This window comes from Ptychodera flava, chromosome 15 (genome assembly GCF_041260155.1).
Source record: "Ptychodera flava strain L36383 chromosome 15, AS_Pfla_20210202, whole genome shotgun sequence".
NCBI classification, from domain to species: Eukaryota; Metazoa; Hemichordata; class Enteropneusta; family Ptychoderidae; genus Ptychodera; species Ptychodera flava.
In genome coordinates, this window is record NC_091942.1 from 10,829,827 (window position 1) to 10,849,488 (window position 19,662).

At 39.3% G+C, this 19,662-nt stretch overlaps 1 long non-coding RNA gene across 1 annotated transcript; it reads right to left on the reverse strand.

Moving 5' to 3' along the window:
• Positions 1–773: 773 nt before the first annotated feature.
• Positions 774–15,086, reverse strand: LOC139151136 (uncharacterized). Its single transcript, XR_011556347.1, has 2 exons — positions 14,747–15,086; positions 774–4,959 (listed from the first exon to the last, which is right to left on the reverse strand). It is a non-coding gene; the product is annotated as an uncharacterized lncRNA (long non-coding RNA).
• Positions 15,087–19,662: the final 4,576 nt, after the last annotated feature.

A 19,662-nucleotide genomic window follows, 5' to 3' on the forward strand; every position in this document is an offset into this window, starting at 1 on the left:
TGAGAACAAATATGAACTTGTGGTTCTAAGTGTGGAAATCTACCGAAATTGCGTAAGCCAGAAAATTAGCTATTATCATTAGTTAAACAATCAGTGTTACATAAACAGTAGATATCTACCACCATACTGTAAAAGCAATCCCAACAAATAAACTACTTACCGTAAAGTTCACCAGTGAAGATCGAATAAGACTGCATATCTCCTACGACTGTATACATTTACAGTAACAAAGTCGGCCATTTTTCATGAATTTTGTTTGATACGCGACACTATTTATATTGTTTGACATGTTGAAAGATACTGAATGAATGGGTGACCATGCATATATTTGACCCCCGCTTTAGACAAATTAAATGAAACCATCGCGACAAGGATAAATGGTCACGCCCATTTATTCATTCTCCTGCGATGGTTTCATTGAATTTGTCTAAAACCTGGGTCGAATTTATGCATGGTCATCCATTCGTATACTTTCAACATGTCAAACAATATAAGTACTCGTATCAAAAAAAAAAAATGGAAAATGGCGACTTTGTCCCTTTAATTTGTATTTGGCCGGCCACTGATCGGAGAGAGAGAGAGAGAGAGAGAGAGAGAGAGAGAGAGAGAGAGAGAGAGAGAGAGAGAGAGAGAGAGAGAGAGAGAGAGAGAGAGAGAGAGAGAGAGAGACAGACAGACAGACAGACAGACAGACAGACAGACAGACAGACGGACAGACAGATAAACAGACAGACAGAAAGGGATTAAAGAAAGACAAGGTACAGATGTAGTAATCGCTTTGAGACCTCGATTTATTTGTTTGAATTAATACATTGTGTTAATGTATAATAGCTGGAAAAGACTGAAGGTACAAGACATATATATGATTAAATAGATTGATCTTATTTATTATTTTACAACATGTTTTTTTACATAGATAAGTATGCCATGAAGTTAATTACAATGAGTACAAATTTTTCGCAAAGTAGAAAGACAAGAACTGAGTGTTTTCAAACTATATTTTGACGGTTGTATGGCAAAAAGATGTTATTCAAAAACGAATACAGTCGGTAACACAACGTCAATTAAAAAAAAACAATGAAGCCTTTTGTACCGCCATTTTAGCATACATAATACAAACAATATTTTATGCAAATTACTTTCTTATATGAATTTCAATTGACCTCAGTCGCAAAAGCCGTTCTTGTTCAAATGCTATTGTCGCCCTATAAATTGGCGGCTGACTCGCAGCGTGTTTGCAAGGTTATATCTGATTGGTCGATTGTCACTATTCACAGCAACTTAGGGAGTTTATTTGTATTATTTCATTATAACGGTACGATTCTGCCAACCAATTGGATAACAGCTTCGAAATCGCTGCGAGTCGGCCCTAAATTGGTGGAATTTGACCTTCTGAGATGGGCTTGAGGTTTGCTGATCATTGTGCATAAAACAGGCGAGAAAAATTTGTCAAATGTTGGCCGTCGTCAAGACTGCTAGTGGGCAAGCATACGGTCGACAATTGACGTCAGTATGAATGACAGGTGTGAAATCGAACAGCTGCACAAGACGGATGGCTTAATTTAAGTAATTTCCTTTTATATGAATGTGGACTAGCTTTGACGATCCCTCGATAAATGTCTTAATTAAATTCAGTACATATCCAAAATAGTGGCAATTTCTAGACGAGTTTGTGGCATCGTACAAGAGTGTCTCTACACAAACAACTGACTGCCTTAGACTGACTGTATAGGCTTTTGGTATCTTTATATGTGAGACTGGGTAGGACATTACAATACCGAAAATCCAAATTACAAAATCGTACGTTGGGAGCTGAGAAGAGACATTTTTTTGCGAATCATTAACCTTGAAAACTTGAAGCTTTGAAAGCATTTACACTTGTGAAAGTCGTTCATCGCAAATTAAACATTGATAATCGAGGAAAAGACTATTTTCTACTTGTATTCCTTACATCGATCTTGCAACATAGAAAAGCATTGTGGCTATTACACTGATAGAAAAAATCAGTTTCTAAACCATTTGTTCTCAAAATTCAGCACTTTCATCACCGAGGAAACTTCTCTCCTACAGCAGACAGTGAAACAAATTGACAAGTCATCACGTGATACCAGTGACTCTGTTACTATTCCCGCCCCCGGGATCCCTCCCTCCCTCTCCCTCCCTCCCCTCCCCTCTCTATCTCCTCGCCGCTGGCTTCGGTAACCACGCAACCCGTCTTCGACAACATTTAAATAGTTTGGTTGTCGACGTGGGGTTTGCGACTTAGTACACGGGAGTGAAAGAAACTACTCTTAGATTATAAGGCAACGTTAAATATTCAGTAGAGATGACGTCATCAGTGTAATATCTATAAATAGACAATAGCCAGGTCGATGGACCCTGTAAAATTCAAAGTTAGCGTCTACAAGTTTTATTGATTGTGCGAACTGTGATTGATTTGGTCTAATCGAACCAATATCTACTAAAGACAGGGAACTTCAAATATTCAATATCGTACATCTTGTATCTATCATATAAAGGAAATACACTCGTGTAGTCTTGAAAAGAAAGGAATGAAATAGACAACTCATAAGGTTTGTAAGCAACAATTATTCCATGTTTAATGGGAGTTACATTTCAGGTTTTAAAAAGGTCAACAGTAATCGTAAATATTTAAATTATTATTAATTGTTATAGAGTTGAATAGATCATCAGAGAATTCAGTACTATGTGATACAGCTAGCAATGGCTATGCATGTTCGCTTTCTAAGTTCGGTTCAGATGTCTAGGCTGCTGTAAACACTATAAATATTGCTCAGTACTTTTAGACTTTTAAGTTTATTTGTAAAGAGGCATAATTTGTAATAACGTTAACGTGCAGTGACCACGTATGTGACCGACAAGTCGGTAAAACAAACTATAGAGGGCGCATTCCATATTCCTTCCCGCTGCGGTCACACACACAGGCGAGACACGCAGCAGTCATTAAAAATGCGGTCTACTCCGTTTTTTTGAACTTGAGGCATATATTTCTTTCAAAGTCATATATAGAATGTTTAAAAGGTTGAAAACATACAACCAAATTAGTACTGACGAGAAAACGCATAAACCCGAAGGTGCTTGCCGTTGAGAGCGCCCTACGCGGAACATATGGACTTGCATCCTTTATAAGTAAAAATCTTTAAGATTACAATGCTCATTAGCCCTGCTCTTGCATAGCATTTCCTATTCAATCTTAAATCGATTCTGTAATTTCGCCTGTTTGCGGAAAATACACTTTTAGATTAAAACGAGAATATCGGAAAGTTGCTTTCTCATCATGTACATGACTAGTAAAATCTATTATTATTTAAAAACTAGTAAAAGGCAATATATATCAACAGCATTGTTGGTTGTGTCGTGTACCGGCCGTTATTAAGTATGTTGTCGCAAAGGAAGGCATAGAGAACGCCACCTCCATCCCCTCCGTGCGGCCTAATTTTTTTTTTTTGCGGGAATGCGACATGCTGAAGTCACAATTTTCGCCAGTGCGCGGGAAAATTTATCAATTTACGTAGTGATATAGTGAGGTGTAGTCTTGATACCGGTAATTCGAAAAGTTGAACGTTTGGAAGCAAGGACGCGTCACCATGTTTTACATATTATCAATAACATGACTGAGAAAAACTATAAAGTTTGTCATGGAAAAGACACAATAAATGGCTATTGATAACACATACATCATTATCGTGTGTTGAGTTGCACTACAAAATGCTAGATCGTGTTTCTGTTTCTGATATGATCGGATGCCCGCACTGAACGAGACACCACTATCCATTCGATTTCTACTTGGCGAAGAGGTGTCGAATGATGGTATACAACATGAACTGGGTACACAACAACCGATCGATGAGCGTTTCTCGTTGATACTTGCCAAAGCGTTGCCTACAAGCATTTCTACACGCCCTCTCTCGAAAGAATCTGTTTCTACATATTATGAATACGCTTTCACCTGCTGTAGTACTGTCATCAAATTTAGTACAGAGAGAGAGCAGACCATAATTACTCGTAAACATTCTTGTGACAGTCTATCGTATAAAAAAAATCAGAAATATTTTAGAAAAAAATTAAATGCATCATTTGAAACATAAATAAAACGTTAAAAGATTGTGGATTGCCGTGGCAAACAAGGACAGTTATAATCATTTTTCACAATATTTCAATAATTTCGTTCAAATAATAATACGCATGATTTTTGGCAGTCGTAACAGGCCTACTAGGCCTGCGCGGCACATTGATTTGAGAGAAGTTAGACCATCTCAGTTTGAGTCAGACTGTGAGTACTGGCTTTGCTTGTGCGTTTGCCATCAGAATGTTCAGTAGAACTACTTCTTTTTCCCGCCGCTGATGTCGTCGAAGGCGTAAGGGGCTTATCGTCCCTTGTGTCGGTGACGTCGTGCAACAGGTCGTCATCATCGTTGACTTCGTCGTTGGGGGCGATCTTACTGCCCGCGACCTCGTTCACGGCAGTTGACTTCATCATGGGTTCCGACTGTTCGTTCAGTTTCTTGAAGTCATTCTTCTGCATGCCGCGTTTCACAATCGGCGTGCTTTGATATTTGGGCTTCTTGTTTTTCCTCCTGCAGCAGTACATTGACAGCGAGAACGAAAGCGCGACAATTCCCAAAACGACGATGAGTGTTCCCAGTATTCCCACCATGTGGCCCTCATGTCCCACAATTCCTACAATCATCATGATACCTCCAGCAACAATGCAAAATATACCCGTGAGTAGAAAGGCGCATATTTTTGTCTTGATTTTGTGACCGCATATTTTGGGCTCCTCGATGTAAGTGTCGGCGGCACTTCTCGTCAGCGAACCTTCTTCTTCCATGATGTGTCACGTGGTATTCTCTCTGAAAGCTGACGGGCTTGTCCGTGCAGGAAATGGATACCGAAAGTTACCCGGTTGACAAATTAAACGAATTTTTTTCCGTGACCCTGAGGAGGAGAAAAAAAGTATGAAATCGACTTATCAATCATGCAAAGGTGAGCTACTGAGACAGGAAAACGGGCGCCAGCGTCCCAGGTAAACCATTCAACAAGGCAGATCTCATTTGTCAAAAATTATACTTCGCTGCAGGGAAATGCATTATACGCATTACAATGCATTTTTGTGAAACGACAACTGATCGCTGAAAGCTGCTTACAAAGACTGCTTATAACAGACGCAGACGTTTAAACACACTAGGGGAAATGCCTGGCAAAATGCCAAACACGGATGTTGTGTTGAGTTTCCTCTTGTGTCTAATGCACGTATTATAGATTATACATAATTTGAAGCTAAGTACGTTCGCTCAGACGAGATAATCGGACCGCTGGCTGAACGCACGAACAAAATAAAACTGTGAACAAAGTGGATTCCGGTAAAGGAAGCCAAAAACGACCATCTTTCCACGTGTTTTTAAAGGGCTCACGATAAATTCATGCTGTGGAACGAGGATAGCATCTCCTACTGGTTTGCTCACGTGTTGACACACGTGAGCATATGTCGCAGCGATGCCTGTCTGTCTGTGTCTGTGTGTCTGTGTGTCTGTGTGTCTGTCTGTCCGTCTGTCTGTCTGTGTACTCAATATCTCAAAAACAGCTCATCAGATCATATTAAAATCTGGTACATAGATTCAGTTTGCAAATGGCAAGAATTGATTAGTTTTTGGTGGGTGTGGCTTGCTTAATTTTTGGTCATTTGCATAATTAATGATTTTAGAAAAAACTGATATATATTGACAACGACTGCACACAATTTGATGAGATTCGCTACACATGTTGATCACACCAAGATATATCAGCTTTGAAAGATATTAAGGGGTGACATGAAAGATAATTACAAATTTGCATGTTTAATGAAATTTCCTAATTAGGAGTATATATCTGAATTTACTCGATTAAAATTGACGAAACTTGGTATGCATATTGAAGATACTATGATTTAACCTTATTTAAAGTCATTAAGCATTTTTACTTCATCCAAATCCTAATTTGCATATTTAATGACCTTTTGAAATTAAGGATATATATTTGAAGTTACACGACCAAAATTGATGAAACTTGCTATGTACATTAAAGATACTATGATAGAACACTATTAAATGTCATTCAGCATTTTTACTTCAGCCAATTCCTAATTTGCATATTTTATGAACTTTCCTAATTAGGGGTTTTTATCTGAATGACGAGACCAAAGTTGATGAAACTGGCTATGTACATTAAAGATACTATAATAGAACATTGTTGAAAGTCACTAAGCATTTGAACTTTAGCCAATTCCTTATTTGCATATTTAATGAACTTTCATAATCAGGGATATTTATCTGTATTGACTAAACCAAAGTTGACAAAAGTTGCTATGTACATTAAAGATGCTACGATACGACATTATTGAAAGTCATTAAGCACTTTTACTTCATCCAGCTCCTAATTTGCATATTTAATGAATTTTTGAAATTAGGGATATACATTTGAATTTACATGACCAAAATTGATGAAACTTGCTATGTACATTAAAGATACAATTATGTATGCTAACATTATTGAAAGGCATTAAGTATTTTTGCTTCAGCCAATTCCTAATGTGTGTATTTAATTAACTTTCCTAATTACGGATATATACTTGGATTTATTTGATCAAAGTTGGCATAACATGCTATGTACATTGATGATTATACCAGGTTATACCAATATTGGAAATCATTACGCACTTAAGGCTGGAAAGGCTATTTTTGCACCAATTCTTTTCTCAGAGTTAATGTCAAGTTTCAAGTGTTAGAATCAAGATATTTAGTTCAAATTTTCAGGATAACTCCCTTAGTTAATACTTTCTCCGAAGAATATGAAAATTGTATATTTGCAGCCATGATTTTGAAATATGACACCAGTAAATATTAAAATTTAATTTTTCATATTTTTTTTACATATTTGAATTTAATAATAATTGGATAGTATTAATATTACCAAATTAGTAATAAATATGTTGAAACCATTTATTGTAAGATTTGTACGGCAGGATTTGTAAATAAAATTTGTTTTTATGATTTTACATGGGTTTACATATCAAAAAATTATCAAAAATTCTTTCAAATTTCAAAATGTGATTTTTCAAAAAGTACTTCAAATACAGGAAAATTGTGCCATAATCTGTAACCTTGTTAATAGGCTGTAAAAATTCCATGTCCATATCTCATTTCAAAGGTTGGATTAAATTGGTATACAATTATGTAGGAAAACTGTTATTCTGTCAAAAATGTTGAAAACAAGCCATATTTGCACCCCTCTTTTGAAGTCACAGAGCAGTTTTTTTGGTTAATCTCACTTTTGACACCTCTTTGACACTCAAAAAATCTAAAAATGCATTTACAATAGCAGTCACTCACTCTGAATGCCAGCACCGCCTTGTCAAACTTTCCTGAAAAACAGCAAATAATGACTTTCCCTTTTCAAACATTTTATTGAAAGCTAGGGGACCTCTACCATAGTTAATACACTAAGGACTCCCCAACTTCTTCTTATTTGGTCAGTTTTTCAAAAGTTTCAACAGGCTATAACTCTGCAATGCCTTTGTGCCTAAATGTCTAGTTTTTTTTATTCCACAGAGAATGTTGACTACTTTTATATTTTAATAGTTTTATTGAAGTTTATAACTGACGCTCTAGCCTTTCCAACCACCTTAAGTTTTCATGTCAGCTAATTTATACTTTGCAGTTTTGCACATCTAATGAGCTTTCAAAGTTTGGAATATATAGTTTGAAGGACTTGACCAAAGGCAATACACTTGCTATATAAAGTGGTGATACAATGATAGCAGTCAAAGAAATTAATTATTTTTATTTCAGCTAATTACATATTTGAATACTTAATGACCTATAGAGTTAATCTGTGGTGAATATTGTTTATTATGTTGATCATAATACTTTCAATGAAGTTGCAAACATGTGGCAAAGGTTAAAATTTACACATAACTGCAATATATAATGAAACACATGAGCATTTACAGTTCATATCTGGTTTTGATCTTGGTTTTACATAAAAACGATTTCACTAAAAGACGGAAATATATCAAGATGGCGTGATCAGATGGCTAGGAAACCTTGCAATGTTGAAAGGAGGCGGGGGAAGAATACATAGCGATTAAAATTGTGCCCAAGGTGTCACAGCAAAAAATACGATTTCCAGACAAAAAAAAATTCTCAGATGGAGATGCCTTCGTCACAGCTTGTCTTTCCCGTGATGCATTTGCACGGAATAACGGACGGGAGGAGTGCTGTCATGGCGGACGAAGCCATCAAATCCTGACTACGGTGAAAAAACATACATTTGTTCATAAAACTCGTGTCCTAGAGGTCTCATCAACCATTGTGTGCATCATACGATCAAAGCATAGGTTTTCATATGTTATAGTGTTTTAAAGGGAATACTATCGAATTTTCGTCATCACTCTGTTCGTCCATTTTATATTTCGTGAATTAAAGGGTCGATGGGCCGGTTGTTTTTATCGTGCAAGTTCAGCTACGTATGTACTGATGCATCTTCGCTTGCCAAGGTCTCTTGTCCGGGCAGGACCTGTGCGAGCAGACGATGGTACTGCTGTGTCTACAGTTTTAAAACGCAGTCCACATATTTTTTTAATTTATGAAACCAAGAGTGGAAACAGTTTCCAGTCCACTTATGCATCCGTCATGCGAACTGAAGTGTCAAAACTATAAATTTGAGAAGATGCATGTACTTTATAATCGCTGACTACGCAAATCGTACAGTATTAGCCATTAATTATTAACGCTAATATGATACAGCGAAAAGAAGCCTACATAGCATAGAGACTCCAGATGAGCGACAAACATCCATAAATTATTAACAGACCGAAAGCTGCTGAATCATATATTTCAAAGCCAGAAATATAAAACTTATCTACGATCTACCATCCATCACTCGACATTTATGTACATGAAAACAGCCACTGACCTATTTAGCAGGTTAATTGCCATGGCAACTCCTCAATTGCCATGAGTGTGGTGTTAAATGTAAAATCTTACTCTTTTACTAAATTCGATTTAATCTATCCATCAGAATGCCAGGGTCGCTTTCATACGCACTTTCCTGTTCCAACCGCAGTGACATATAGATTGCAATCGTTACGCGCCCCGCGCGCGTTGCGGTGGCAACAGCGAGATTTCCATGGTAACGATTGCATGGTGACATCAGTGGCCGCGAACCTTTCCACCTGACTTGCACACTGGTGTGAACAACTTTCCATTAATATTGATGCTGGAGGCTTCGGGGATTTATCGATTGCCTTTCAATGAGATACTTACTGAAGAATTGGGGTTGCTATTTCACCAGGCAGCCACCATTTACTTCTTTTGAAATTCAAGCTGAGATTTCCAGGGTCTCATTTCTAAACTCTGACTTCTCGTCAGTAATTTCGGAACTCTAAGATCGATCCACTGCATTCCACTACAAGGCTTTGAAAAGTGATCTCATTTCTGAACCTCTAGTCATTTTCGCGTGAAGAATTGTTTTTGAAAACAAACTTATACCATGAAGTAAGTCAGTACTATGAATATGATAGAGAAGAAATATGAAGTCGGCAGTGATACATAACCGTAAAAAATATTTGCACCCTTCGAAGTGACTTCATGGTCAATGCTGCTTAAAAGTTGCCCTGCTACTTAAATTGTTGAACCGTTACTGCTGATAAAACTATCGCGATAAGTAATTGGAAATTAAGTAGAACATGCTCAAATATTCTAAATCATCTGTGGGTTCGTTTTGAAATAATAATTAAACTTATTGCTGTCTCGCTTTCTTGAAAATCGAAAGTTGAACTTGTTTGCACATTCAGCAATTGCTGAGCATGGCCGCTATTATCGGTTGACTTGGCGCAAGTTGCTTCTCTAAACTGTGACCTCTGATTTTTCCCTTATTATCGAAGAGAATGGTAAAAATGTTTAAGTTTCCTCAAGCTGGATAATCTTTTGAACAAAAAAGTAAAGATCAAGGTGTGTATAAACTGAAGATATTATATATCATTTTATCTGTGGTTTTGAAAAGCATCTGTTAGCTAACTGACGACTGACCTTCGGTCGTCAGTTCACCATACTCGGGTCAGCAGATGGGTTATGATGAGCAGGCCTAATATATCCCACAGATGGTCTTACTACGTTGCAGTGTTCACATATACGAGTTCAGAGAGATGTTAAATTGGCATTTTTAATTCCTTTTTTTTTTGCAAAATATCTACGATGAATTCTTGAAATTTTAACCGCGCCAAGAAACTAAAACATTCCATAGACGGCAATGGTGAATACCGGTATATTTGATTTTAAAATTGACCTTCGTACCGAGATGAGGTCAAGCTAGGGGGGAGGTTAAATCAAGTTGACGTAATGCAATTTAAGCTAAGTGCCAGTGGTCTACTGCAGTGGATGAAAGAATGTAATGTGGGAGTCCACATAGGGGCATTTCTTTTCGTTGTTCATCGATTTGAGGAACTGCAAAAGCCAGTTTTTGAATTAATAGAAATCCGTCGGATGGCAAGAGAAAAGTCATTCACCTGGAGTGTCAAAAGTGAGGGAAACGTGAAAAACTTTAAATAAGAAGTTGGTTATTGCCGAGGCCTGATTCACACTGTCGTACTGGAGATATATAAACAATGCATCCTGCGAAAAGCGACGACAACATCCAACGATTCTCGAAAATCAAAGTAGCCAGAGATCAACGTAATAAGCCATACGGTACTTCATTTGGACATCAGTGATAATAAATGTTTGACTACAGTCCCGTAACTATGTGTCTTTTACCTTCGTCAGTGTGTGAGCCAGTGTTTACTTTAACTATTATGGATATTATGAAGCAGACCGCCACGTATAGACGTAGTTATGTATGTGGTTCGAACGAACTGGTACGCACAGGTGAGGTTTCGGAATATTGTCGGGATCATTAAATGGAAGAAATGCCAACAGAATTAATACAAATTGGTATTTACCAAATTTAAGACAAATCATTGATGTTTATCGTGATGGCAAGTCGATGTAGCATCGGACAATCGCGGCAATTCACTGTCACGTTTTCCAACCAACATATTTCCAATTCAACACGCCACTCTATATGTCAAAATCGACTGTATTTCTGGGGTTCCAAATCACACTACGACACCCAGGGGATGATGAGCTACAAAAAACTGCAGTGCTAGCATCAAGTTTCACATTCTGGGTCCCTAGAATACAAATTATGACACAACCTTGCCTTAAGGGCATTTCTGATAATTATAGTTTCAGTTGACTGGCTCCACTAGTCTATTCGGAACGACAATCGATCAAACATCTGCATATTAATTTAATATACGAAAAGCCATCGGTAATCCATAGCCAGACCTATAATGGCGCATAATGGTGATGTACGACTATGAAATGGTTGGATCTCAATTTCATCAATTTTCTTTGACATACTGTCAAACTCAACAGAATATGTCATAGGAGCTGTGTTCCATGTCAAGTCATATGAGCGTATTCTTACGAGCCACACAAGCTTTTCGCCATTTTTGCCTTCATGCGTAACCGCGCACAGAAAAGTCGAGTACCGTAAAAAGGCTGAACGTTTTAATAATAATAATAATAATAATAATAATAATAATAATGATGGGTTCTTATATAGCGCACATATCCACAAGTTCATTGCTCAAGGCGCTTCACAATTACAATATTTTACGACCATGTATCGGAGTCGGCAGTGAACGCACACGTTACAGTTCTGAACGACAAAGTCACATTATCGGTCACGTACGGCTTCCGTTTTTTCCTCTTTCTGCGTCTGATCGATGTGACCAAAAATATTGGCATAATTGTAATTTCAGGGAATACAATGACGATTTAACACTATTAATCCTCGAACACAAAGCAATCGATTCACAACGCCAAGTTAATATGTCGGCTGCGATCAAATACAGGCACATAAATCTAAATTAGAGTACCAGTCCATTATCATCGAAGATTAGGCCAAATGAAAAAATATGTGTTTCCAATAACCCCGCCGACCCTTGGCATATTTAGGGGCCCAAGCCTATTTCTTCATATTTTCGGAAAAAATCGAGTAGGCCTAAATTCTCTCAATTTTACCGTATTTTATGGGTCTGAACCAACAAAAAATTAAAAGATTCTCAGACCTAGGACCTACCCTAATTTTCGGAGACATGTTACCAAAAACACATTTTATATGGCCTGAGGGTCGTATGACAAATTTTGACAAGCTTGCAACTTTACCTGAAAGTGTCCAATACCCCAATGCACATGTCCCCTACTACAGTGCCATGAGTACTTCAAGTGTACACATACATTTACGTAGTTAAATTTATGTGTGCTTGTGCACATAAATTTACGTCGTTAAATTTATGTGTCGTATTAAGTGTCCCATAATGTACATGCGGCTCGTGTCAAACCGATTTCCGTCTGGACGGACTTGTCATCAATTAAAATAAAACCAACGCTGAGTTTCAGATATTTTCAGAAACCGGACAAGCAACAATGGTTGACAACTAACAATCAACAACCGCCATTTTTTTCGACATTATACCCACGGGGAAGTCTTGTTATGTCGGCTTGAAAATGGGCTCATTTATGAAATATCCGTCTTGCGTTCAGACAAAACATGTGAAAATATTCCAGTGATACAATGTCTGGTATTTTAAACAGATATTATTACAGCAAACACCTTAGAACGCCAACGCCGTTTATTCTAAGCCGTGTGGGGCGGACGGTGTACATCGAAGTGCAGCTACAAGCAGTATGGTCATCCGGTGGCTGTAAACATATTTCATTGCCTATGCAGTCTGTACCAGATAAATTTCAAAGAATGTTCCAATGGGTTGGAATCGTCGTCTTTGAGGTTATATATCTCGTTTTAAATCTCGATAACATCGATTTTCGCTATGGAAACCCTTTGCACAGAGTGACTGACTTTCGGGGCTCAATGTTTCACATGTAAATTTGTCGGTGACTTCACACCTCATTCGTCAATTATGCTTGGCGTGGTCTGCGATGAGTTCAACAGATAAAACACCATTTGTTTACTTATTAACCCAGCAGGAACCGCTCTGTATGTGGTACATTAAATAACAGTTCTGTGCCTCGTAGCAACGAATGAGAAAATTTTGCCTTACCAAAGACAATTATGTACGATTCTCAATTTGTGTGTGTGTGTTTGTGTGTACCTGCTACTGTTTCTACCGAAGATATCTTGAACTGTAGATGTGAAGTCCACATCTTCAGTTCATGAAAATGGACTCTGACAAACTTGAAAATGGTCACGTGAAGTACTGTGAATATCAAAGCATATTATGTGTGGTTGCATGTTGTACTCCTATACTGCATTTTCGCGTTTTGCCATTGCTTGTAGCGCGTTATGATGTGGTACCCACTTTGTTCATGCTTTCCTATGATAATTTTTTTAGATACACGTTGTCTTGCTCAGAAAACTCAGCTATTCCACATTTTTGAATGAGCGTTTTGGTCGTGTGCCTGCTGGTTTCTATGGCTTCCTAATCATTTTTTTTTTTTTTTTGGAAATTGTCAAAATAACAAAGAGGGAAACATTCTAAGTGCCTGACATATTTCGCAGTAAACATATCCAGGAAAAGAATGCTGACACATACAACAACGTTTAGCAATATTTCCCGCTAAAACTATAGTTACACTGACAGCGGCTCAACAATGACTGTACAGTTTGAGATTCAGGCTATACGCTATCAGTGGCGGATGGAATGGGGCACGTAGTTTTGCCGTTGTTGCTTTTGATATCATTGAGACAATCTAAACAATGATTCGAGGAGACGTAGTAAAGATGTTTTCTTCGCATTTGTATTTATATCTGGCGATTACGTAAAAATACTTCAGTATCATAATTACAATATTTACATGACATGATGTCATTATATCGCTTATGTTGTGCATTCAACCCTCAAGGCTGCCGCTGTGGAATTCGACACTTAATCAGGACGACAAGGAATGTCCAAATAATTGTTTCTAACAATGTGCTCTTCTCCTCTAAGTTCTAGCTTCGCCGGCTGACTCGAAATCGACGGCATCTGCGATTTATGTAACCCACACGATAGCTCGGTCGTATCTGGTTACAACGGGAAGCGGGCGTGAACTCATGAAAATCTTGAGTCCTTTAGCCACAGTCCGGCGCGTCTCCGGTCACTCCATGCGTCTGTTCCTATGGGCATAGCAAACAGGCAAGAAACGCTCGGCTGGAAGTCAGTCTTTGCACTGCCCCCCCCCCCCCCCTCGTGAGGTGAGGAACCAGTAGTCTTTGATATGATTTCGAAGGAAAGCTCGGACTGCCCCCGTATCCGGATCCGACCCCTGAGGGTTCTGTTGTGAGTTTGCGCTATATAGGCCTACCCCATTACAGCACTAGTGCAAATACAACGGAGTGAAGCCATAGAGAGTTGAAGTACGGGGTATTGGGTTCTTCTTGTCTACGCTTTGCTTCAGCATATGAGTAATAAATTTTCGCACTGGGTACGTTCTGTCATTCAAAACATTTTACGATTTACAGTGTTTGTAAGCTTACACGTGGTGGAGAAAAACGCGATCGTTAAAAAGACCCTTTACTGTGCCCCAATGGTCAATATCAGGCCATACATTGACTATATACTGGCACCATTTGCAAACGACAAGAGTTGAGATTAAAATGTAACGGTTATGGCGTCTCTGGGACGTGTCGTGCGTAAATTTACCTTCTTCGTCGGTGAGCTTTGTCCACTCTGCTTGCTAATTAGCGAAGCGGCGTACATGCAGTGCTCCTCGCCCGGTTTCAATAGGAAACGACGGCCAACAGAATCCGAACAACCGTGCTTGTATCAGTCTAGTCACCCTTCCTGCCTTCGAAGAGGAACCTGCGAACAAAAGAACATCTATGTCGACAGTCTAGGACACCGAACCGTTCGCATCTCTTCGTACCGTGAGCCAAGCCGGTCACGCTATAAACACCACCACACCTTTCAGCCTTTTGGCTGGGGTTGTTATCTAGTGACGTCACTGTTTTGCATCTTCTATTAAAAGACCCCCTAACTTATTGACCACGGACACCGCGAAATGTAAACACTGGTATCACTACGGGCAATGCTATGTCACATTACAGTCAATACCGTACAAGAACTTATTCTTCAACTATTTTTGCACAAAATTACCAATTTCGGAAAAAAACAACCCAAAACAAAACAAAACATGTCCATGGAACAGAAAAAAGTTTATTTTGTTGACTGTTGCTGCCAATATTGTTTCAAGTATTTACGAGCACGAGATTAGCACTCATAGGTTCGATACGGGCACAAGGCCGATCAGCCTTGATCTAATTGTTATTCGACCTTTACCCGATTTCCAGACCGGGACACACAAACCTCAAGATGAGTCAAGAACAACGCGACGCAACAAGCCCGCACGGTGTCCTCTGGCTCTGGAGGTCACAAGGTCACCAGCCATTGACTCGGGATTGAACCGACAGCCTTCGTGAACAGACGAGTTCACACATTACCATCGTTGCAAAATAATGGAGTACGTCAATGGGTAGACCATGGAGGTAGCAGAGACCTCCATGGGTAGACTAACCAGACTTCAGATTTGAGAGAGCTACAATATAGCAAACAAACAAACAAATAAATAGACACACAAGGTCACCCCATGAGGATGATGTCAAACCACGTCCAGCGTCATCACGACCATGATAGGGCTTACTACACGGTAAGCCAAAATTACACACAAAACAACTAATTTACACAAATAGATATGCGGGTGACATCATTTCTATGGGTCATATTAAAGTCACTAACCGCGTGCGAAAAGGTCGCCATTATTGCTTCGGGGCATTGTGTTTTATTTAGAAAATTACAACCTATCGTAATGACTGAATATTTCGAAATGTAATTTGGTTTACAGCTCGTCACAAGATATCTGCATATTATCATGTTTGTGTGGGAAGCTTTACACTATCGTCTCTCAAGGTCGACATGTGGATAGCAACAGTTTGTATTGTCATAAATTTACACCTATTATAATAATATCTACATGTATATGTAATCTCATTTGCTCATTTTTGCGGCATTTGAAGCACAGCAAATACAAATCTACTATGAAGGCGAACATCTGAACTTTGTGCGTTCAAGAAAGAAGGCAGGAACAACATATGTGACACTTCATTTTAAGGTATTATCAAAGAGGTAATAACCCGTCCCCCTTAATGTGTTCTTTTTATTTTCTTTATTTCGCGAATGATTAAGCCTGATGTAACAAATCCCCCTCTATTTCCTGTGGATATGGAGGTATCCTTCCTACCCCCCCCCCCAAATGTCCGGCTGACCGCTTCATGCATCCTTAGTCAAGTCATGGTCCCTCTGTCTCCTCCTACCTCCATGCTCTGACTGAGCACGGTCCCTCCACGGTGAGGGACACGGTCCCTCCACGGTGAGGGACCGTGCTCTCTGAGGGATCGTGATAAAGTGAACACTGGATGACGCGATGGATCGATTGTCGCCGGATACGTCGACTGATGATTATATGGTTTCCAGACGTTTCGGCACCAAGACGTTTCGGCCTCCCGATTTCAGGCCACAAGTCGTTTCGGCACCGCGATCCAAGACGTTTCGGCACTGCTCAGGGCTATCTGAGCATCCAAGCACTAACATTCATGTACATGCTTTAATCTTTGTGAGATCATAGTAAGAGACCGTACGAAAAAACTTCATATCATTTTCAAATCTGTGACACAAGTTTATCGATAGCAATAGCCGCCGACACGGCAAAAGTTTGAAAGCGGTGCCAAAACGGTACGGCAAATGTCACACAAATGCACATAAAAGTACTGGTCATAACGCAAAGGTCACGCTTGCGAATATGACTGGTCAGTCAATTACTAAATAGTTTGAAAAAAAATCGAGGGATGCTGAAAGGTCTTGGGTTGCGGTGCCGAAATGACTTGGGGCCGGAGATTGCGAGGCCGAAACGACTTGGGCCGAAACGACTTGGTGCCGAAACGACCAGTAACCGATTATATCGTCGCTCACTGGCCATGGCCATGATCGCCAACTCGCTGTGTAAGGCCATGCAGGGACCATGGCCCTGACATAAGGCTAACCGGTAAGTTGACCGAAAGTGAGCTACCCTGGCTAGCAGATTATTGAGGCATTGTTGTGTGTGAAAACTTCAATGGTACAGTCGCACACCTGTTTTATGGAACTTCTATGTGTAATGTATACGTTTCGTTGACGAGAACTTAGGCCTAGATCATAGATGGTAGGCGATCAACACAAACACGTTTTGGTGCGAACCGTACATTGGAGAACAAGAGACCATGGTACGAACATATGACTCTAAACACACCATTCGCCACGGCTATATTCGAAGACCGAAACCATAGACCCTCGAGGGTCTATGCCGAAACGTTTCCTTTGTAACACACAGTGACTGGCCGGTCAGCTGCCCGGCATTTTGGTGAAGGTACTCACCTGGTGAGCGGCTCAGCTCGACGCACGGACGACTTGGAAATAAAGTCCGAAGTTTGTGAAAGAGTGAAAGCGTCCACTCGTGTACGGTACTAGAGTGTCGTTTGGGAATGGTTTCCTGTGCGTTACACGCTTCCGCCGCTGTGACCTAGCTTGCCGTGACTCAACAACTATGGCCGAGGAGTTACTCAATATCGTTGTGTCGTTGGGCGCTCACCGACAAGGTATACAAACATTACGTCATCGGTTCGGCGTTCAACCTATTGTTCAACCTATTGTTCAACACACCGTGTCCGTGCCACTTCGGCTGCTTAGTGCGCCACCAAATGTGTCTTCACAAACAGCTGACCCTATTACCAAATGCAACATCTCTGTCGTGAAGCGACGAAATTATCAGTTCAATAAAAGCAAAGCATCACATTGAAGCGGCAGGTGGCAATCACTGGTTCTCGCTTTGGTACTTGCATGGTCCCTCTATAGCAACCGTGGTGCTTGTCATAACATTGACTGTTACTTGATATTTGACAACTTTTCCGCTTTAATTGTTGTGTCCAGTTAATCTGTTTATTAAGACATGAAAGCTAATAAATAAGGCTGGAGCAGATCGTCTCTAATCTCCAGCTTACAACTGTGCTGGTAAGAATCATATAACGGTCGTTGGATCGAACATAGACAGTAGAGGGGGAGACCCCCCTCTATGGATGAGATCCCCCTCTACTGTCTATTGATCGAATGACTCGATAATAACATTAATTTTACTACAATACATTTTCCAGTTAAGTGTGTGCAAAATCAAATTCGCTTCAGATATTCTTAGTGTTTTTGAATGAAAGTGAGTGTTATATAGCATGGTAAAAATTGCCATTATGCGTTCATATGTATCACAGCGTGCGGTCAGCGTACCATGTATCATAGTTCAATGTTTATTACTGAACGATCATTATTTCGACATTTATGTAGATAATTACCATATTGATATCCATTGATAAATATTCACTTTCCGAATGTAGGTATCGATTCCGCCATCTTACGCCATTCATGCCATTATCAAACTACACATGTCAACTTTTCGAAAAACAATATTATGCTTGTCTAACGATTTTTATAACGATGGTGAAGTTAAGAATTCATGGACGCTGTTCTGGATCAATAAATGTCGATCGCGAACTGAAGCCTAGCTTTTTGTTCATTATGAACAAAGCTTATAGAAATTGACGTTTGATAAAATTCAAGTTGCATTATTTTTGTTCGGCAACACCAGTCAATTATAACAATGGACATGACACATGTAAAGACTGTATTAAATTGACCAGATTAAAATTTTGCATTTCGGAATGAGTGATGGGTTCAAATTCGAAACTGCACTTTATACAGAGAAAACATGCCGGAAAAAACATCGAAAGTTCAAGCGAATGACGCTTTCATATCATCATTTTCACAAAGCTCTCGGCAGTTGTGACTGCATACGAGGACCGGGTGGTTATTCTTCTGGCAAACCCTATACTGATGGCAAACATGTCTTTATGTGCCGTTATCGCAACGGAACAGCGCTCGCTGTTCCAATGATGCCATTGGCGCTAAATTTAGAGTATTGACTCATGATTTGCCGGAAATTAAATTTTTAAGAAAGAAAATTGTGCTGGTATATTTGTAGGGACAGTTCAGTATCTTTGCAGTGTTGTCAATTCATACAAGCCATGCCCAGACGAGAAAATGCAAAGAGGCGATATCTAACACACGGGATTTCGTTTTGTTTTCAGGTTGTATGCTGCTCGAACTCAAACTGCCGTAAAAAATTCTAACGACTCTCTTTCGAAATCAGCCGCCATCCCTGCGTTAATAAATGCTCGATTTTAATATAAAATATCAATCATGTGAAAATTATATTTACTACATGACCTTCAAAATGAGCCCGACTAGTCACTGAGTTGTAGACCAAAAATGTATTGTAAAGTTTGAAAGTCCAAATATCTATCCCCGAGACGCATTCTACCCTAAATAGAAAATCCTCAGCTTTAGGGATTGGCCGCTCCCATGAAATTGTGTTTTCTCCGTCGTATACCACAAAAAATAACAAAACCAGTTCAAACAAACCCCTTTTGTGTATTTGTTGTCGTAATTTGATATTGATGTCATTCATATGGTGATTTCACTAA